Consider the following 23,903-nt stretch of genomic DNA (forward strand, 5'->3'; position numbering starts at 1 on the left):
TGTTTAAAAGTTCTTTTTGAACTTGACCTCTTTATTACAACACAAAATAGGTATTTTGTTTTTAACTGCTTTATAAAACAAAGTTCTGGCAAAATAAAATCCATAGGTACGATCATGTCTCGGAAATTAACAGATGAGAAGAGAGGGAAGAATGTAAAAGTAACCCTTGCCAAGTATTATCTTTGCGCGGAACAAAAGAGTTGCCATGTTTCTCGCCTTCAGCACAACGGATTCTCAAAGTACTGTCATTCGCGAAACATGAGTAGCTTTAGCCTTAAAATTTAAATATTCGTTTCTACTACCTTCTCTAGTAGGGAACATTAAAAGGAAACTCAAAGTTCATAAAGCTAATGGGCAGGATAATGTAAGAAATCTAGCTTCAAAATTATGCCACTAAAAGGTATCTTCCAGGGCTGCAAAATATATCAGCGTCATTCTCAAATTCCGCCCCTTCCATAGTTGTTTAAATTATCAGTTATAATTGTTTTTCTCAAACTAAGTCAAAATAGGACTTTTCCTCAAAACTGTCAACCCATTACCTTACTTAGCTCTCTTTTTAAAAACTGTAGAAAAAATCATACTCCACTACATTGAAACCACTACTCCACCCCCCTCCAGCCGAGAACACTATGACTACAATAGCAAATTGCCATTATTGACTCATTATTGTCTTAATAAATATCCTGTTTTCAAAGCCAAATTTACTCCTGAACGAGGACATGATGCGATGTATTTGAACATTTTTGTGAAATTTAAATTTGCTTTAATGAAAATAGAACAACTTTAAAAAGTTTATTTATGCAAATGTAGGCCTGTGGCTAACTAGCTCATCTTTAAAAAATAATCATACATATGCAGTTTTAAAATTCATGCGACCAGATGACATTCTTGAATGATAAATAAGTTTACTAAACAATACAAATAAATTAATTCATTACTTTAAACTCTTATTCAACTCACTCACTAAATGATTATATGGCATAAAATCAGCTCTAAGCCGAATTTTCCTAACATTATTTTAATATCAGTAAGACGAAACTTTCCTTTTATTATAAAAATTATCTGTTAAAAATAACTTGTTTAAATGAAAAAATAGCATACAGTTGCTTAAAATATATCACAAATTTTAATCCTGATATTAACAAAGTAATTATCCATTATTACAACATAGATATATGAATTTATTGAAATTATTTGGCCTTTTGGAGATAAAAACGTAAAATCTCAATTATGCCCTTTCCAACCACGGACATTCTATTTGCTAGGTAACAATGAGACTAACCTCGGAAACATATGATAACTCCTTTTATTTTCTACCACTTTAAAGGCGGTTAGATAGAGGCAAGCATTAGAGAAGGAAAGGTTTCAATTTAAAATTTTACAAGCGAATACAGGGCTCTTTATTTTCTCACTAAATGGTTCTTTATGAAAGACGTTAGGTTTGACTTCTTGCAGCTTATTCTAAAATACGATCTCCAGAACGCAGTTCTAAATATTGTAACACTATTGCGAATTTTTCTCACAATTGCTAAAAGTATTACTTGCTGCGAGAGACACTTTTCTAAATACTGATCAATTAAGAAACACTTTAGACACTTTAATAAACGAGTTCCTTACATTGAAGAACTCTTATTATATTGTGTTAAGAAGAACAAATGGAGAAAAGAAATAAGGTGCTACTTTGGTAGACGGTTGCACGGATTTTGGCGATTTTTTGGCGATTTTTCTTTTGGCGAGTAATACAATTTATGGTAAACCCATTGCTGGATAAGAAATTTATGGTAACCTATACTTTGTTGTCATTTTATTTAAAAAATAATGCGTTTTATTATGCATAAATTCCGTGTTTTAAATATTATTTATGGCTTCTAAATATTAAAAATCAATTTAATTTTGCATTTTTATTTGAAATAAAAATTTTGTTGTTTATAATATTTGATATAATTTTATGTTGTGGATGATGTAATCAATGACGTCACCTTACTTAAAAAGTAATTGGTTTTATTAATATCTATAAATTTAATCTAATTTTTAAACATTATTTTTGGCTGTTAAATATTAAAATACAATTTAATTTTGCATTTGTTTTAAAAATGATTCTATTATGAATGATTACTTAAATAATTTTAATTCTATGCGTGAAGCAATCAGCTCCCTGATTGGTTACTGAATATTTGTACATTACCGCGCCACTTTAAAATTTTATTATTCATCTCTTCGAATTCCTCAGATTTCAAATGGAATGGATATCTCCGTTTCGAAGATGAATGTTGTTATTGGGAATTACCAAGAATTATTGGTATTGGAATAAAAAATTTGCCCTCTGAGTCCTTATTTTGGCCAACCTGTCTTTCCTAATCAAAGATTTATTTATAAATTGTTAATAGCGTCAGAGGAAATTTATTTTAAATTTTTGGAGAAAACCTCGCTAATTGCTTCTTCAATGAAGTGCCAGAAATGTAGATCACAGATGAAGATGGTTAAAAGAGCCGATTCAATTACAATTCCGTTTTTTTTTTTTTTTTTTTTTTTTTTTTTTTTTTTTTTTTGTGTGTGTGTGTGTGTGTGTGTGTCACTTATCAATAAACAACAGGTTAAATGACTCAAAAAAATGTAAGTACATATTTTTCTTTTATTCTATAAATGTATACTTCAATTTTGCTTAAAAAAATTGCCGAGATAATTATTGTCACGTATGTTTTGATGTTAATTATATTCTATATAGCGTATTTTAAAGTATTTGAATTTAATAATATTCTAATTCTTTTAAATGTTGGTATGATGGTTTTTAATTCGATATTCAATTTCAGTAATATTTTAATCTAATTAAACGTTGGCACAATGTTTTTATAGCGGTTGTTTTATTCTCTTCTTTGCTATATGAAAGTAATAATAACCTTACTTTAGTATTTTGTACTCACAGTAAATGTGTTTATTTACACTTGCCTGCCATCTTAAAAAATGATATTTTCAACAAAAAATGAATCCATTCCTTTTAACGATATTTATTATTATTATTATTATTATTATTATTTTTTTTTTTTTTTTTTTTTTTTTTTTTTTAAGTTTCGAATACTTAACTATGCGTAAAAACAGCGTTTTTCAAGATGGCTGACGATTGTAAAAATCGCGCCAACAATTGCGCCAACGTAAATCGCCAAAAATCCGTGCAACCGTCTACCAAAGTAGCACCAGAAATAATATCATCGAACGATATTGCTAATCGAAGAACAAACAAAATGAGGCCTTAAAAGAAATTTTATTTCAAAAATAAGTATAGAGCTTCTTTTTATTTCGCTATACGTCTTTTTGGTATTTTTTATGTATTTTTAAGAGAGACGGGAAACGGAAACACCTCATTCCAGGAGCCAAGGCTTTGGATATGTTAATGATTTCGCACCCCTGACGAAACTTTCTACAGTCTCACATACTTGGCCAGTAATGAGCCGAACTTACACTACGGAAGTAAAAGGAGGATGTTTTAGCCTATGTTTAAAAATTATCCTTTTAATTAACGATAATTTCATGTTAATAAGTATCAGGATTTAAAATTATGGAGCTAAATTAATGCATTTTACTTATAGATTTTGAACTAGGTCAAGGAATAATAATACTTTTGAAAAAGAAATACTTTCAACAATGAAAACGTGTTCCATTATCACCAAAGCTGGGATAGTTGGGTCAATAAATTGGCATTTACTTCGAGAACGGCCAAACTCGATGCAGTTGGGAAGACACCGTCTGAATTATTTCTTGCCAGATGGTCCTCGATAAAGGCTTTTACGAAAGTGGTCTGCAGAATTTAAGATGGCAGATATTAATAGATGAGGCGAACAGCAATTCGGATATGGTACATGTTAAACAAAAATTATTATAATAGAAAAGGCGGGAAGTTGATTATAAAGTGGCAGATAAAGTCTTAAAAATTAAACATTCTCTTTCGTGTGCACCAGAAAGAAAGGTGGAAAGGTTTTGCCGTAAGTTCGAAGGTCTCTTTGTAATTGAGTGAATTAGGCAAACAGTAAAAATTTTTAAAGGACAATATGATGGATGTTTAAAAGAAAATGTGGGTCAGATTAAGAGTCATTATGAATGCGCTAACACACCACTGGTAAAAAAGAAATTGAGGAAATTACCTAGCTTGAGTAATGAAGGGTCATCAGGAATGGGGTTCACCCAGCGTTGACGTCCATAGTATGAGATATATATACACACACACGCAGAAAAAAAAAGATTCCGGAAAATGCGATAAAGAAAAGAAGATGCCGGCGTCAAGAAGGAAAGCTACAGAGATTAGTAGGCTAAGAAGAAAAACGAGAACAAGTACTTTATCCAAGGTTTAAAGAAAAATGCTAAAATCCCTGGAATACGGAGAACAACCGAATGCTAAACAACCACAGTTGTCAGAACAGCGAAAACAAAATAGCCGTAAGGAAAGTCTAAAGGCCCGTCCACACTCGAAATGTAGCTGACGAACGCGCTTTTAAGTTACCAGCGTGTCCAAACAAGTACGCTTGCGAAGAGTGCGTTTAACCAATAGAATTATTTTGCGCAAAAATCACGTGACGCTGTAATATAGCGTCAACAGAGCTGTATCTTATTACTTCGCTGTGCTTCTGTATGTTTGCGGAAAGTTGTCCTAATCAGATGATTTTTTTATAGCTGAAACTTTACTATTAAGTGCAATTATTAAGCAGAGGCAAAACCGCAAAAAAAAAATGGCAAGAATGGGTCCGAAACATTTATTTAGAGCGACCTGTTCAAAGGGATTTTTTTTTTACTGCCTCGTTTGCGAAATGAATATCCGGAATTATTAAATTCCTACTATTAGCTCACACTCACCCTATATCTTGTTCAAATTTTCAGTACATAAAATGCTTTTTATTCATCCACTCAAGTTCAAATACAATTTTTTTAAACTTGTAGTGAATGACACTTGATGTTAATACAGCTTTTTCACATATTAAAATTTTTAAAATTTTTAATTTAAAAAAATTCTGTTTGTATTTTTATTTATTTATTTATTTATTTATTGTACTTTTTTAATTTTTCTTTGTGGACCTAAGTAGGAATTGACTTAATTTTTTTGTTTGTTTTTGTATATTACTTGTTTTTTAATTACTTAAGGATGAGTATCGACCAGTTTGACAGACTTGCAGATTCTATATTGTATGAAAATTAGGATTTATAAAATTGGTTTGGAATACAGTATATAAAGAGAATTAAATTACTTAATTATCTTTATATACACCATCCACGATTTAATAAAACCAACTTCAGATTATTTTTAACTCCCAATCCCTTGGTCTTTTGTTTTTCTTTTTATTTATTTTGGAATTTAGAATGAGGTTCAAACTTTGGACAGTTTATGAGAAATTATGTGCATGATAAAATATGCAATAAAGTAAAAATAAAGAGAGAATTTATAGATGATATATGATAAAGAGATGCAAATATATTATTACATAAGGATTTCTATTTGCAATGCACATTTTTAAACTAAATTAAAAACAATAATAATAATGAATAAAATAAGAAATGAAAACAATAATAATAGGCAGATTCATGATTAAATATAAGAAACACGTTTCAAAATGAGAAAAGCTAACTGAATTATATACTGTCTACGGTGAGGTTCAAACTCGCCACCTTTCCATTTGCAAAGCAGCGCGCTGACCACTCGGCTGTCTGTGATAGCACTGTTTGTGAAAAATAATGTAACAAGTAGAAGTCGCTGCAAAGGTAATTTAATTAAATTTCAATAAATGATTGCTGTATGACACAAGTTGTAAATTTCCTCCAAAATTTCGTAATTGTATTTTATTGAATACTCTTTCACAGTCCACTGCTTTATTTTAGAAGTTGTTATATTGCTGAAGTTAGTTTTTGGTGTATTTAATATTAGGATATTTATAGAGCTTTTTATTACACATGATATAGCCAATATTTATAATAATTAAGGAGAATTTTGTAAGGCAGAAACTTTGATTTCGTAGAAACTGTAATTTATTTAGGTTCCTATTACTTACGGTGTTATAAATAGGTGAAGCATATGGATATATTGGTTGGATCATTGCTTCATACATAAAGGGGAAAACTGTATATTGCAATATACAGTTTTCCCCTTTAATGGGAATTTTAAATTTATACCAATATATACGGTTTGAGAAATATGAAGATGGCATGAACAATGCTGATTATTTTATTGATGTATACAGTTATGATATTTCTAAGCAAAAACTCATCTCTGTGTGGTTCTGACGCCATAGTGAAATGGGTAAGCAAGAAGGTTTTCTGATTATGACACGTGTTAAGAACTCGGTCGGCTATTGACTATACGCGCGCGTCGCGGGCGAAAAAGCTGAATAGTAGCGAACTCAGTTTTACATCTTCTGCGTCACGCGAATTTACGCTGTCGTCAAAAAAGTTGCGTCAACTACGTCGCGAGCGTACTCGTGTGGACGAGCCTTTACAGCAAGGGTCATCAGGAATGCGGTTCACCCAGCGTCGACGTCCATAGTATGAGATGTATACTATATACACACACGCAGAAAAAAAGATTCCAGGAACGGATCAACCAAGCCAAAATCTATGCGTCAAGAGACCCTCGAAAGAGAAATCTGTTCAACGGTCTAAATTCAAGACCTTCGACAGCAGAGCATCTAACAACGAAGTGGCCCTCTGTAACTTCCCAAGCCCAAGGAAGTTATATGAGATTAAGAGGCTGTTGACAGAAACGCAGTCATCACAAGTCCAAGAAATTCAGCAGCCGAAGAGAAGAATTCGAATTCCTCAGACCACTGCTTTCCCGACCTCGAAGCAGGTTTTTCAAAAAAGAATAAGAAAATATCCCAAAAGCAAGAAATAAGCGAAAACTTACTTTATTTCTTTAATTATTCACTTTTTTTTATGTCTTAGAGCAATAGCTGCTACTACTATACGATGAGTTTTGCCTTACGCGAGGATATCCTAGTTTTATTCCGCAAAGAAGCTTTTCGGTTTAATATATGCATCTATCTTAAAGGATTTCATTTTGTGCGATAATACGATTCTGTTACTTTAGTCCTACAATAAATAAAATTTTGGTCCAATTACAAAGTAAATATTAGCCATACATACGAAGTTCAAAGAGTACTCTTTTGAATTATAAGTAAATGAGCTTTAGTGTTTTGTACCCATGAAGTAAGTTACGTTAAATGTGTCTAGATAATGTGCATTGTAAACTTAAAGTAAAAACTAGCAAATTATAAGGAAGTGATTTAAAGTAAAAGCTGGCAGTGTGTAAGAGGTTAGTTAAAAGTTAGGCTCTCCAGCCATCAACTAAAGAGTGAAATGAAATTTAAGCTTAGGGCATGCAGTATAGATTCTTGAAATAGGGCGTCTTTGAGATCTAGTGTGTCTAGGCTATTAATAATTTGGTTAACAAGTAGTTGTTAATATATTATTGTACATTTACATATGCGGTCACGCAATGTAAGTGTGTTAAAAGTATGCTGGAGATGAGGGTGAGAAAAAGGAATTTAGGTGAAAAGCAAAGTGATTATTAATGAAGTTATGTGAAACTGAGTTATTTATGTGAAAAATGTCAGCTTAAATATTTCGATGGCTAAACTATATTTCCTTCCAGATCCCTAAAAGGAAATGAGAAATGAAATGAATGAAGTAGTGATTTTGGATGAAAATAAGTTTTTGTAATAACAAGAATTTAGATTTAGATATTTAAGGGTGGCTCATGTTATTAGATTTAGAATTTTAGATCTTTACCAAGCTACTTAAAGACCTTCTTTTTGATTAATTAAATACCTTTGGGGGAAAACTTTAAGATTCTTATGTTAATTAGTCAGCTATTATGATCTTCAATTAGTCTGATCTTTGACCTCTTCATTCCGTACTACTCATCAGAATACAAATTAGATTTAAGTGTATGAGGGTTTTGGATCTTAGAACACAGTTTATAGCACACGCACTGCGCTGTTAGACTTTTGTCGGCTGTACCTAAAAATATTGTTGCGTTCGTACGGGTTTGTAATAAAATGCTGAAATTTCCAAATAAAACAAAATGCTGAAATTTCCTCAGATATATTCGTACAATATCGCAATATCTCACGATAGTTATATCTTAAATTACTAAAGCATTTCACAGAACACAATTCAAAGCAGAGAACGCTAATCCGATCTTACCGCGAATTCACTACAGTCTACAACAAGAACTAAGTAAACAACTTTGTAAGCAACTGAATTGAGATGTTTTCCTCCAGCTTTTATAAGCTTTTTAAATCAAGCACGAGAACAGTCTGGTATTTTCTGGATAGCAAAACAGTACAATTACAAGATATCTATTTACTAAAATGTTAAATCTCCATGTTCCTGTATTTTATTTTTTCCGGCTTAGCTTTCTTTTTAAATAAGTCTCGTGCTGCATTGCACGGGAATATAAAACAATTTTATTTAAAAATTATACTAAAAATAACTAAATAAATACAAAACCGTAACAATATTATCTCAGATTTTGTGTACTCTCGCGGCTCATTACTTTAAAACTTACATCCCTGTAAGTCAGCTGAGCATGCTTATAGCTTATTTATTTAACTGCGATATTTTATGCTGCTTTTATCTACTTTTACATTTTAAGTAACTGTTATCAGTTAAATTTGTAGAGACATTAGGTATTTTTTTGGAAGAAGGAAAGATGAAAAATTAACAAGCCTTCGTCGAGAATCGAACCGCGGACCTCTGCAATAGCGACCCAGTGTGCAGACCATCAAACCACGAAGGCACGTCAAGAAGGTGGGAGAAATACCTTATAAATTACCTCACTACAAGTAGTGGTTTATTTGCAACAAAACTCGCGCCTTTTATGTTAAATGTTCAGTATATTAGAAAGATTGTTTTAAACCTTCGCAAGTCTTTCAGTTGTATCGGAGTCTTTTCGGGTGCATCTTTTCAGATGTATCGATAATTCGCTTGTTGTCTAACAAAGTTGTAGGATTCAAGGAGTCAATGAGTTGTAATATTCAGTTCAACTACAAATTCGCAGAGTAGAGATGACTACTGCTTGGAACTTCAAAATACTGTATGTTCTCATATAATGAGCCTGATTTTGAATAAAAAAAACTGAGCAATTTAGCAGCTTCTTATTAATTTAAATTTTTATTTTGCTTTTTTTAATTATATACGTAATTGATGTACATTAAAATACATTTAATTTCAAACATACCAGCGAATTATTCTTATGAACATCAACAGCTTTATCGTGATCAGCCCAGAATCATTTGGCCCAGAATTTTTATCATGTTTTATGTATTTTTTTTTTTTTTTTAAATATTTCTAATCTTTTTTTGGAATTTTTTGCAACTGCAAATTCTTTTAGATATCATATTGAAAACTGAAGGTTTCGAGATTAATTTTCTTCTTCTACTATTATTTAAAACTAAGATATTAATTTAGTGTATATGAAGATTTAAATATTTCTGCAGAAACACTATATAATAAACCGAAGATAATAAGTAAATGTTTTAGTAATTAGCTGTTAGTAATTTAAAAGCAAAGAAGTTTTTACACTTTTGAAATGGATAGAGATATTAAAATATAAGATTTACTAAATTTGCCAACTTAGAAAAAAGTTGCAAAACGCATAGATATTAAAAGTTTATATTACTTCTGTGAAGAAATTACCAGATGTAATTACTGAACATTGTACACACTCGAAGAAAAATATTATATTTAACTTTGAGTATAACGGAAATCGAATCGGCAAGGATTTTCTTCCTCTATACGAAATCTAGATTTCAATGCGGAAATCTGAATGCTCGACTAAAATCTTTTTTTAAAAGTGTTTTAGAAATTTTCTCCCCTTAATAGGTTAATTTTTAATCCATTTCTAAGATGAATTGGTACTCAGGTTTTATTGTAGTATATTTTATTAACCGTGTAATTCCTAACTTCAAATTCACTAATTTCTAATAGTAAATTTTATGAACCATATCAGTCCGATCACTTTTAACTGCGCGAGCAATACTTCGAAAGTTGTTGCCATTTATATTGTATGAAATATTCGTTTAGTGGACATAAAGAGCATTGGCCTTTTCACATCGGCTTACTGCCAGCTGGAAAATAATCAGACCTGCCCATTACTTTAACGAGAAGGACACTGCCCAAGCCTTTCACGTTCTCCTTCCCCCCTTTTATATTTAATCGAACGCTGAGGGACATAAAAAGTTGCAGTGACGCATAATTCTAAAAAATTGCATCATAGTATTGAAAGAAGTTGGCAGGTTTATTGGCAGGTTGGCTGTAATGAACAGAATTCTTCGCCAACTTTTGGCGGTTATTGTCCTCTTGAGTGAGATTGAACAGATAATAATTTCTCGTAATTGCTTTTGTGTAAATTTAAACATTCAGTCGAACGTAAGGTTTCTGTTGTATTACTTATGTAGCACTGCGTGAAATTTCTCTTGATTTATGAAGAAGACTCATTTGCAAATTATATTTTTAGGAATTATTTGTATACCTATGACATAAAGTATTCTTCTATTTAAAAGCTGTTCAATATTCTGTGGATTCTGTTTATTATTCAGGTGTTGCCTAAAGCTATTCGCAAATAATGTAACTCTGGAATAATGCGTCTGGCAACAAACTAATGATTCTCTTCATTTGATGCTAGCTCCAAAACCTCTTCATGTAAAAACTGTAGTCTCGAAATAAAATGGTTAGTCCTTGTAGCCTAACAACTTCAAAAGAAACATTATTCTTGTGGACTTGGAAACTAACCATGATCAAAATTTCAGTTTTGTGTAAATATATTAAGATTAAATGTCAAATAAAAATTTTAGAGAAAATTTTAAAAAATAATTTCCTGTTACATACAAGTATACGTCCTAAGAGTAAAGAAATAAATGCATGGTACCTCGATTCGTATTTTTCGCACCTTTATGCGACATTTTATCATTCGAAAATTGAGACAGGAAAAGTGTTGGAATTTTTGAAGAAAAATATTTTGGTATTTACTTCTATAGTGTAGCTTCATTGAAAGGAATTATGACTTTTGGGAAGGGATTCATCATTTTAAAATACATAATCAGCATACATAATCCCAATAATGTAATTTGTTTCTCTAACGACAGCTTATAAACACTCGATCACTTTTACTGGAACTAAATTTTAAAAAAGAAGGGAAACTAAATTAGTATTTTGCTATTGATAAAAATATTGAAGGAGTACCTTGAACTGTGTAATTAAATCTGCTATTAGCTATATTAAATCGAAATAATGTGTAAGGATTATGTTAATTTTATTAACAGTTAAATTTTGAGTTAAACTTCCTTTCCTGTCGATTCTTAATTTAAACTTACCACTTCCGGCCAGAACGTAGTTTTAGAATCACGGCTGCATGCTAATGAGGAAGAATGGTATTTAACCGCGAAGTTCTACTGTCTTAGTGAGAGAGATACCAGATATTCTGGCTTCACGCGTCCGCCTTTTTAGGCTACTCTCTCGTAAGCTATTATTACACTCGGCCGTACTTTAGGCCCTTGATAGCTTCTCAGTCAATTAGCGTTAAGGGGTCAACTTTGTTATAATCTTAATAGCTTCGGCTACATCTTTTTAGTTTAGTTTAGTTTGATTAGTTTAGTCTCTGAAGTTCAAGTCCAAGTGTCGGCTTTATTGTACAACTCCAAGACGGAGTTCTGTTAAATCTTATTTGAATAATAAAGGGTCTTTTAATCCTTCCCAAGTTTACTTATTGTCTCACGAAGTCAAGCAATTATTCGCTTACTATTATTAAGATTCTTAACTTTTAACTGTAACTTAAAATTACACAGTGGAGAATCCTACAAATGAATTCTGCATTTTAAGGCCCTGAAGCAACTCTTTCTGTATCCGCATTTGCAGATTCATAGACATAATCATTTTTAGCATTTTGCTGGATTAAATTAATCAGAAGTATCCAGGGAGTTGAAAATCCCGGTTTTGTAAAAATTATTCTCGATTACTTTCGATGCAATGAATTTACATGTATTCCTGATATTTTCAACCAGAACTGATCAAAAATGTTTTCTCTTGAAAAACTTACAAGAAAACAGCTTCTAATATTCGCATAAATAATATTAGTATGTAATACGGCCAAAAAAAGGTAATAAGTAAATTTTTCTTTAAAGAATTTAAAGTCGATTTCCTAGAAATGTGCTATATTTTCATCCCTATTGAGACTGATTCGAGAAAAATATTAGTCAAGGCATAACTTTACAAATGCTTAGGTTCGTATTATGTAATATCTGTTATTAATCTATAATAAGGTATTTCTCCCGCCTTCCTAGCGTGCCTTCGTGGGGTAGTGGTTCTGCACGCTGGGCCGGTATTCCAGAGGTCCGTGGTTCGATTCCCGGCGAAGGCGTTGCAAATTTTTCATCTCTCCGGCTTTTACAATTAATCCTAATGTCCCTACAGTGGCGGCCGAACTAAAAGGGTTGTGGATGATGACTCTACACACCCAGGATTTGGCGATTGGGGCATCTAAAAACCCCAGTCGCCCTTTGAAAGGGAGAGTATATAAGGTATTTCTCCCGCCTTCCTAGCCGGCCTTCGTAGTGTAGAGGTTTTGCACGCTAGGCCGGTTTTCCAGAGGTCCGTGGTTCGGCGGGAACGCCGAAGTTGTTTCAAATTTTTCATCTCTCCGGCTTTTCCAATTAACCTAATGTCTTTACAAATCAATGAAGAATCTACATGTATGTGTGTATTTTTCGAATATGGGCATCTGGAATCCCAAATTTGGACTTTGTTTTATTATCGATTTCATATTTTGTAAAACTTTAATGAATTTTTATTAACAAACTCAACGATTTCAAAGCGAGCAATGGCAACGCTGTACCGGGGGAAAAAAACATTTTTATCTCCAGCGCGTCGAACCGAACTGTGTATCGGAAATTCTAAAGATAGGCTCATTTTAAAATTATTTTGCGACATTGCTGGTGAACTGAATTTTATGGTTCAAAGAACATGATATTTAATAAATAAAGGTAACATACAAAACGTTAAAAAAACGCTCCTTTGGACGTAGTTTAAAATCTGAAACCTTTCAGAATTTTTTTTTTTTAAATTTATTGCATATTTTCTGCAATCTTAATGAAATTTTGATTAAGAAGGTCAACAATTTAAATCAGTGTGTTACCACTCAGCGGATTATAAACTCATCTTTAGAATTTAATCAACAAACTCGTCGATTAAAAATAAATGTGTTATAAACCCGAAATAAAATATTTTTTTCTTCCATATACATTGCGTTGCTACCCTTTGCAAAGTGTGAATTATTTAATTTTGCTTCTAAATTATGTTCGAAAGCATCAAAAACTGTCATTAAATTTTCTAGAAACGTGTATAAATTTTTTAATTTCATTTGGCATATACTTTTTATCATCACTACAAAATATATGGGAACAACGTTTGAATGAAATAAATCAAAAACGCTATTTTCATCAAAATGTATAAATCAGTAAGTTTCATAACTGCAAAACATAAAGCTTTTGTATCAAAAAATGGATTCTTAAGACCTTAAACTTTAGAGAATTAAAAATGTTAAAGAATAAAATCTTTGTTACAAAAGTTTTTTCTTTTCTTACAATAATTTATCCACTTTTAAAAAGTTTATCTACATCACATAAAAAAGAAATTCTTTCAAGTATTTTCTTCTTCATACCCGAAAAAATAAAACTATATTGTACACTTTTTACCCTTATTCATTGCAGATATACTGCTTAAAAAATTGTCCTATCCGTATGAAAAAATGGGAAGCTTCAATTTCTTCTTTCCAACTCTGGAAGTCAGCTTTTCTGCAAGACATTGCTCATTTTACAAAAAAATAAGGCAGGAAGCGCCATCTACCGGTGAAAAATAGCATGATTTTTTTATAGTAGATGTGGCACCAGAAAGGCGCAAAATCAACTGGCTTTCCGCCAGCTCACTTAGTAATAGGTTAAATCTTGGCAACCGCTTTTTGCGAGAGATTAATGAAGTTTGACCTAATGAGAGACGACGTTAGTTCTGTTAATGGAAAAATGCATTAGATTATTAATGGTTTTTTATTTAAAAGCAGCCTTTTTTTCTTTCTTTTATCAATTAAAACGAGAAAACGATATTAAAAATCAAATTTAAGTAATAATATGGAGTTCCTTTAACGATCCCCAAAGTTAATGAAATGGAATATTTATAGCAAATAAAAAAAAAGTGCACCGTGCGTACGGAAAATATATACGTAACCGAAACCGTTTTAAAATTTATTACTTTTAGCCTCGGATTTGAATTCCTATGCAAAACATGAAGATTAAACATTTTAATTTTTGACTTTTATAGATTTTTCATTTGTTACAACTGATTAATTCCTTATGTACTATGTAGTAATATGACATCTTTCCCCTTCCTGTAAAAATAGAAAAGACTATCTTTATTTATTACAGCAGAGTTATTTGGAATAGCACGTGTAACTATTTTTGACAATTAAAGATGTAAATAAAATCTGTGTTTAATCAGGGCATGCAGTTGAAGCAAGATCAGAAGAAGGCATGCAGTTGAAGCAAGATCCCAGATATAAGGGCTGTATATGGGCCACATGGAGCAGGGAATTTTACTGTAAAGCCTTCAGCGTAAATTCCAACCCATCAAAAAGTTTTACTATTAAAAGTTTATATAATTTGAAAGCAATATAAGTATTTCTCTTTTCTCTTAAAATAAAAATAATATATACCATTGTTAATTCGTAAAACTGAAGTTTTGTATAACACTGAAAGTAAATTCAAAGGACCTAGTTTTTTTTTTTTTTTTTTTAAAGGCCCACCAGCGGGTTGAACACTGGTAGTTTGGTCCGAGGTTCGAATCCCGCGAACGGGCTGGCTGCATGGGCGTTTTCGTGGTTTTCCCCATGTGTAACGTGTATACGAGCCAGTTTCCCTTAGAAAGTCCTCCACGAAGGTATCCCTCCCCTTAGGCAGATAGCCCTAGTGTGCTTTGCCGTATTCACAATACACCAATACTTTTTTTTTAAAATATATATGTTACGGTGAAATACCGAAATCTGGGGAATGTCGACTTTCACCGGTAAATGTCAACATTCACTTAGTCGCTTGGTGTATGTCCGAAATATTTTCCAAATACTCTTATTTCTGACTTACACCGGTGAATGTCGACATTCACCATGTACTAATGGTGAATGTTGAACATATATTATATTTTCTTCTCCGTAATTCATTCCCGAAAAAACGCACTTCAAACTCAGAATAAGAACTTAAGAATATAAGAACTTAAAACACACAGTACATTCAAAATGAGAAAGGAAAATAATAGAAGTTATAAACTTACCAAATTATGTGATTCAAATCTTATTTATTGCAACAACTTAAACTATTATGACACTTTGAATTGCACAAGAGGCCCTTGCTTTTACAACTGCATTTATTTGTGAAACACTTCCTTTTGGAATGGCAGCGTGTACATATACTCCTCTCTTTTCGACCTACACCAGAGCATATCTGTGATTGTCGACATACACCGGTGAGGGTCCGAATGTACAAGAATGTAATTTCACCGACGTATTTGGTGAATGTTGACATTCTCCGGTGAAAGTCGACATTCTCCAATTTCGGTCTTTCACGGTAAAATATGTATAAAAGGAAAAATGGTTTCTATTCACATTTCAGGAAAACTATGGAAACGCTTTACAACCAGGCCATTTGCCATGATCTGCACTAGCAGTCGAACAACAGTATTCTTTTAACTCACGGTCACAGTTATGTTCAATAAAAAAGAATTTCAGTTTTAAGAGTTCTGGGGTTTGTTTCTGCATTTCTCTTTTTACCTGTAAAATAACATCAACAGGAAAATATGATAATAAAAATGTATATTTCCGTTTGCTTAAAATTAAAAGAAGGAATATAATATAGAGAAAGGCAGAGAGAAAATTTCATTCAGTTCAGTAGTACAAAATTTCATTACCAGGTTATTCATAATCTTTCATTATCAGATTTTGCTTTTAAAGAAGGCGGTAGTTCGCTCAAGAAGCCGAATTAGAAATTCTGCAGTCGATATATTATAAGGTTTTAGAAATCTATTTCCTTTACGATACTGATCATAAAATATAAATTTTTGCAAAATCATGGGCAGATTAAATGACTTTTCGACGTAGAAGTTTTCTCAACATAGACTTTCCGGAACACATTTCGTTACTTTATGCTACAAACCGAGCTTAAATTGCGCCGGAGCCAACTTGAACCTGGATCTGCTACTTCTCAGTTTTTGAGATAAATCTTAATCCTTTAAATAAGAGAGCTCCAGCAGTTCTTTTATGTTGCTGATGCACAAATGCAGAAGAAAATTCGTTGGTTAGGTCTTGAAAATTTTATTTTAATAATAAATCTACCTTAAAAACCGATTTTATGTATTTCTCTAGGAAACAAGCTCTTTGATGATCAAGTTGAGAGAATAGGAAAGCTCCCGCCCACGTATCAAAGACATTTTCTCCAAAAAGTGCAATGCATTTATGAGTGCGGATTTTCAGCTACAGAAAATGCTAGAAGTGGACCTTTTGGATGGATGCAATGAAATTCTTACTTGCACAGAATCTTACTTTTATTCTCAGTTTACAACTTGGACTTCAGAAAATAATTCGAAGAACATTTTTTGCTTAATAGCTAGAATTATATCATCGGGAGTCGAGTTCAAAACATGTTGCACTCTTCTCTCTTTGTTTTCACATCTACACATTTGTGTTAAAATTTCCCGTGGCCATGTCCTTTCGTCCCAAAATTCCTTCTACCATCGCCAGTATTCCACTGCGGGTACCCCATCAATCTCCTTCCCTTGATTCTCTCTTTCTCCAGTAGTCCTTTGCACAAATCACTTCTAATTTCAGCTGTCCTGCGATAGTACCCGCTTAATTCTTGAATTCAACTGCAGCTGCTTCGTTTCCTTACAACTTCTTTGTACAAAATATTGTACATAACAATACAGCATAAATAATAATATTTTATATCGTATTATTACGTATTGATATGATTATGACTGATTTCTGCGGGAACGAGAGCAAGATAGTAACGTGGTCTTCAGGCTGGTAGAACATGTTCTCTGATTTCATCTTCGAAAACCTTCCCTCAAATACCAATTTCTTTTTTATGTCAACTGAATACACGCGAGCTAGATCATTTACATTCTGGCAAGAAAGTGATATTTGAAAACAAGAGCAACAGGAAAGGCGGCTTCAAAATAAACTAACTATTAAATAAAGTAAATAAATCCCCACAACATAAACAAAAAAAGTCCGATTTATATTTATTTTCTCTCTGAAATCTAAAATTTAGCATCTGCAAGAAATTTCTATTGGTTATACTTTATAATTCAAAGGTATTTATAGTTAAATATTAAATTTTTAAATTGACATTTATTTCAAATAAATCTAAAATAGTGTATTTAAATATCTTACTTAAAATAAAAATTAAGAAATTACAAATACTTTCCAAGTAAGGCAAAATGTGAGAATAAATAAAACAACCTATTATCCTTCTTTTGCATATAAAAAATTTTTCTTTTACTCAGACAAATATTTGTATGTAAACATTTGCGAACTTCTTTCTTTCCATTAACCTGCCCAATCTCATGACGTTTTGATTTTGTTAAAGTTTCTAAGCTTGAAAAAAATTACTAAAAATCTATTTTGAAACTAATTTTATCACGAATTGCAGATATTCATCGGTCAATACGGTTCTTTTTTTAGATTTATTAATTTTTAAGCTCGCAATTATTCCTATTGCGAAAATAGTATTTATCTTTCGATAAGTCAGGGGGAAAATACATGCTATCAAATCTGTATTTTCAAATCTTTGATTAAGATTTCTATCACGCTGTAAATTAATTAGCTCTATTTGTTGGTTTTCTGAGGAGTTACTCATGTTTATTTTTAATGACAATGAAAATAATGTAAAATTGGACTTAAAATTCCTTAAAACCCCTGAGTGCCTAAAAGTGTAAGCTATTAGCTTTAGAAATTCAGCAAAGGCGTCCTATGTTTTTATTATTCAGTATTTAAAGTACAACTTTATATCACGAATTTCTTAAAAAATCGTTTGTTCCTGTAAAGTTATATGACTTTTTTTTTTTTTTTTTTTTTTTTTTTTTTTTTTCCACGTTCAGGTTATTCCATATTTTATGAGTTTTAAATAAAAGTTTCTTTTATAAAAACCTTTTTAATTTTTTTCTTATTTTCTGTAAACGTGAGAATTATGATACTCCGTCACACACAAATAATTCTAAAATTTTCTTAAAAAGTTACCCTAAATGTACTCACTTATCACCTTACATTTCATCAAGAGCACATCCAATCAAGTGAATCATTGAGTCAAATCAAATTCCAAAAGAATAAAATTTAAAATATCCTCAGTCAGTTTAGAATAATTTAATTTTGCCAGAGTGCAATGAATAGACCCGGTGGCGCAGTGGCTAGCGCGTCGCGCAGCAGCACCACAGGTCCGGGGTTCGCTCCCTGGGCCCGGCAAGGTTGACTCAGCTTTTCATTCCTGGAGTGGGTCGATAAAATGAGTACCAAGTTCGCTTAGGGACTAAACACCGAGGGTCCTGCGATAGGCTAACCACTTGTCCAGGCTGAGATGCACACAAACAACCCGAAGCTCACGTTCTAAAAAGCAGATATCAAGCCCCTGCCGGCAAGGGCAGATATCAAGGCACTCTCTATGGGCTGTTTGTGCCTCCGAGGTTAGTTTAGTTTTAGTCAGCAATGAATGCAAAAAGAAGTACATTAAACTCAGTGCCGTACTCATGAATGAGTTTCATGTACCTCATTTACGAGTACAGGAAGAAGCATCCACTCACTGCCGACATGGCTGTCTGCAACGAGTGCTCGCAAATCGTAGTCGAACCTGCAATGGTTATTCTGATTTCCGCTAACAAAAAATATTTAAAAGGTAATCGCAGTTTCCGCTGTCATTTTTACTTGGTCGAAACACGTCCCATTTCAAATAAAAGTACGTGTGTGAAGAATGCACATTGACAGATCACGTCCAAATCACTCAATCAAAAACGTTTAATCATCCGAAACATAGTTAGCAGAAAATTCTTGGTGCTAATTACTCACAGCAAGTCAGTAAAAAGAGAATGTTCTGTATCTACAATAGATTTCAGTTAAAAAACAAATTATTAAAATTTGAATGACACTTAAAAAGATAATTTTTGCCTTCAAAAATAGATATTTGTTCCGAAAATATAAGGCAAGAAACAGAAATGATTTACAAAGCAAAAGAATTTTATAAATTTTCTGCTTGAATTGGGGGAAATTTTACTTTAGATGTACTTGCGTTTTATTTCTGTTATGACTTAAAGCAATAGTGAGAATTGTATTAAAAAGAGCGAAAGCTATTAAAATAAACTGAAGTTCCATTATTCTCCAGCACTTTGTCTTCGTTTCCGAAAGATTAATCTTCATTAGAAATCCTTGCGAAGGAGGAAAAGATTACAGCTAATTTCTCTAAAAAGGTAAAAAAGTGCAAATTCTTCAAATTCAAGATTTTTTTTTTTTTAAGAAAGCAAACTAAGAATAAATTAGCATAACGAAATAGCAATAAAATTAAAAAAATATTCGTTTTGAAAAAACTCACTAAACGTAATCATTATTTTTTAAAAGGATTTGTTATCCCATTAATCATAGTTGATGAGTGCTGGATTAGTTCTTTCTTTCCCTTTAAAAGGAATTTACATCGTTAGTTTAAGTTTTCAGTACACACGTGTTTTGAGAATATCAGTGGAGTAATGTTTAACGATTCATAATATAAGCGAATGTTATTTTCTTATCCACCATTTAATTTATGCTAGTATTTAGAGTGAAATACCAATTTATCGCTTGGTAACATCGTAGCAAATTTTTTTAACTAACATGATTTTTTTAAATATACTTGACTTTAACATATTAACTAATTCTTATGTTTAATCAAAGGAAGAAAACTAATCACTTGGTTTTTGAACAAGGCAAAGATGGAGATTCAGAATCCTTCAATAACGAAAACGAATTTGGGCTAATCTTTGGAATATGGTAACAGGTATTTGGCGACATTTTGGTAAGGCGATAAAGGTTACTAGGTAGGACTTTATCAATAATCTGAAGTACACAGTTCGGATCACAGATTATTTTGTCTCAGAGAAATGAGAGATCATGAGACATGTCATGTGACATTTTCCGGAAAATTCCGATAGTGATTTTAGCTAATAAGCGCTTAGAAAGAATTTCGCGCTAAAGTGCAGAATCGTCCACTTATTTGTTTGGAGCTTTTTGCAAGAGTAAGAAGAACTGGATTTTTGTCAATTTTCTTTGACTTTTTAAGTGGAAATAGGTCGATGTGTACATGTATAAAGTCAAGCGTGTGCGCAATGCCATTTTTGTGCAATTTTGGGATGTTTTTTTAAGTGAAAATAGGTCGACGTGTACATGGATACCGCGTATGTGCAATTCTTAGAAACGCGGGAAGCAGTGGCCGATTTCTTCCAATTTCGCACCTAATCTTCGTCATGATTAAGCACTTTTGTTCCATAAAAGTTCTAGCATAAGCGTAATTCTGCTAGCAGATTGTTGGAAAAAAATGTTGTAGGAGAAAAGAAAGGAAGGAGAAAATATCGATGTTCTAAAACACCGTCAATAAAAAATAAAGCAGTTAAAAAATTTTGCTGTAGCAAAACGTCGCCATCTAACGTATCATAACAAAATATTAAGTACCTAGAAATTATTCGCACGAGAATGAAACATCGCGGACAATCTGACAATTAATCAAACAATTTTAATATAGGTAACCTCATGCAGTTACTCATCTTCCTTTTTCTAATCTTTTATATACTGTATTTTTTATTATATTTTTAAAAAAAATTACTAATACAACTTTATAAAAGAGATCAAATAATTACGTTTAATTGTGAAACATTTAAATTTAAAATTGTGTTAACTTAACTTACGTTTGTGAAATTCTGTTTAACGTACGTATGTACGGTTAAGATAAAATTCTGCATACGTAGCTTTAATTTCTATACTTTTCAAGTTTTGAATGCTTAAGTTGCCTTCTTGCTGTTTCAATAAAATTTTGTTACTTTATTCAAAATTATTGTATACAGAGATAAAACTATTCCTCATTCCACTGCGCTCACAAATATTCTGCGCACCGTCAGTGGGTGATTGGCAGTTGCTTTATTTTTTACCATGTTGTTTTATATTACGATCTTTTAGAACTGCGATGTTTTCTCCTTGCTTTTTCTTCCACTTAACATAGGATAATGTTTTCCTCTTTTCTTTGCGACGCTTTCGTCTACGATGTTTTTGGTGGACACCTTACCAGGGATTAGCGATTAATTGCCAACTTTGGCAGCGTTTATCGCCACACACTGCACTAAATCAAAACCATAACTGCTAGCATATTCTAACCTAAAAGTATATTGGTACGAAATTGAATCGGGAGACTTCAGTTTTAGAGATTTCAACTACTCCCCCAGCCCCCCCTTTTTTATGTGTATGTATATGTGTGCGTTCTATCAGTTTTGAATTATTAGCGTTTGAGCTGTGCAATAATAATAATAATTTAATGCAGTCGCCTGATGCGATCTTTAGAGAAACTAAAATGAAGGCCAAATACTAAGTAACAAGAAATTGAAATCGGTATGTTTTGTTTTGGAAAGAGGATTCAAAATGATGGCAGTTTTAGATTTAGTATCAAGTAAAAATTAAACTACGGTGCTCTAAGAAAGGTACGGTACTTCTAAGAAAAAGATATTTTACCCTCAGTAACGTTCCTTGGTTCTCAAACATCCAATTCTGACATGAAATTCGTCTTCTCTCACGTTTTTCCATTAACGTACTACGTAACGTAACTAGGTTATTAATAAAACACATTAACGTAACTAGGTTATTAATAAAACACATTAACGTAACTAGGTTATTAATACAAATAAAAATTAATCTTTAATATTATTAATAAATTGATTAGACTTTTAAAAGCAAAAATATATAACTTCTCTATCTTAAACAAAACTATTAGTACAATTTTTATACCAAATCCTTCTTCTGAAGTTGCCATTCCTACAAAGCATAACTCTGTTCCCTTTATTTGTGGCTTGCGATCTTTATTTTCTTTAATCGTCTGCTAAAGTTTATTTTAATTTTACAATTCAACATCCAACATCCTCCTCCCAAATTTGTGAAACGAACATGAAGTTATATATCACCAAGAAAGCCATGCAAGTAAAAGGTTGCCCAGAAATTAAAATATGACCTTCCCTTCGGCAACTCACTCTCCGCCTCAAAAATCACATTCCTGACAGCGGTAAACTGCCACTGATGATTTATGGACAGTTTAAAAAAATACAAATAATTATAGTGAAAAAAAAATTAAATCTGAAAGGTTTCAGATTTTAAATTATGTTCAAAGGGTTTTTTTTTTTTTTTTTTTTTTTTTAGTCCAAAGGGACTTGAGTCCCGAAGGACTATTAGTTTCGTTTTGGCATTTTGCGTCGGACGGATAAATGTCGGTTCACTTTTCAAACTGTTGCCATAAAATATTAGAGTCCTGCATTATATTTGAAGAAATTAAATAATAAAAATCTGCGTAAATGTATGTATATTTCTCACATTGTCATAAAATAACGGTACATAGAGTCATCGAATTTTGAATAACGTAATCCTCCAACGAATATGAGCATGTGGAAGACCAAATTTGAAATTTGAAATTTGTTTTATGATCGATTTCCTATTTTTTAAAACTTTGACGAATTTTTGATTAACAAACTCAAGGATTTCAAAGCGAGCAATGGCAACGTTGTGCAGAAAAAACATTTTTATCTCCAGCGCGTGAGTCTCTGTATCGGAAATTCTAAAGATATGCTCGTTTTAAAATTATTTTGCGATATTGCTGTTGCACTGGATCTTATGGTTTAAGTGCGAGGAACATGATATTTAATAAAGAAAGGTAACACACAAAATGTTAAAAAACGCCCCCTTTGGACGTAATTTAAAATCTAAAACATTTCAGATTTTTTTTTTTTTTTTTTTTTTTTTTTTTAACATTTTGTGCGTTACATATATTTATTAAATATCACGTTCTTCGCACTTAAACCATAAAATTCAGTTCAACAGTAATATCGCAAAATAATTTTATAATGAGCATATCTTTAGAATTTCCGATATAGAGACTCACGCGCTGGAGATAAAAATGTTTTTGCTGTACAATGTTGCCATTGCTCGCTTTGAAATCCTTGAGTTTGTTAATCAAAAATTCGTTAAAGTTTTAAAAAATAGAAAATCGATAATAAAACAAATTCCAAATTTCAAATTTGGTCTTCCACATGCCCGTATTCGTATTAGGAGGAGTACGTCATTCAAAATTCGCTGACTCTATGTACCATTGTTTTATCGTTTTATCACAATGCGAGAAATATACATACATTTATGCAGATTTTTTCAATATTTAATTTCTTTAAATGTAACACAGGGCGATAATACTTTGTGGCAACAGTTTGAAAAGTGATTCGCCGTTTGTAGTGAATCGACACAAAATCGCAAAACGAAAATAATAGCCCTTCACGGACAAAGCCCCTTTGGACTAAAAATAAAAATAAAAATCTGACAGCTGTTAGATTTTCCATTACGCCCAAACGGGCGTTTACTTAATGTTTTGTGCATTACCTTTATTTGTTAAATATCATATTCTTCGCACTTAACCATAAAATTCAGTTCATCTTTAGAATTTCCGATACATAGTCTCACGCAATAGAAATAGAAACGTTTTTTTTTTTTTTTTTTTTTTTTTTTTTTTTTTTTCGTACAGTTTTACCATTGCTCGCTTTGTAATTGTGGAGTTTGTTAATTAAAAATTCATTAG

Source organism: Stegodyphus dumicola, chromosome 8 (genome assembly GCF_044657685.1).
Source record: "Stegodyphus dumicola isolate Sdum_Otavi_A_Nest chromosome 8, ASM4465768v1".
Taxonomy (NCBI): domain Eukaryota; kingdom Metazoa; phylum Arthropoda; class Arachnida; order Araneae; family Eresidae; genus Stegodyphus; species Stegodyphus dumicola.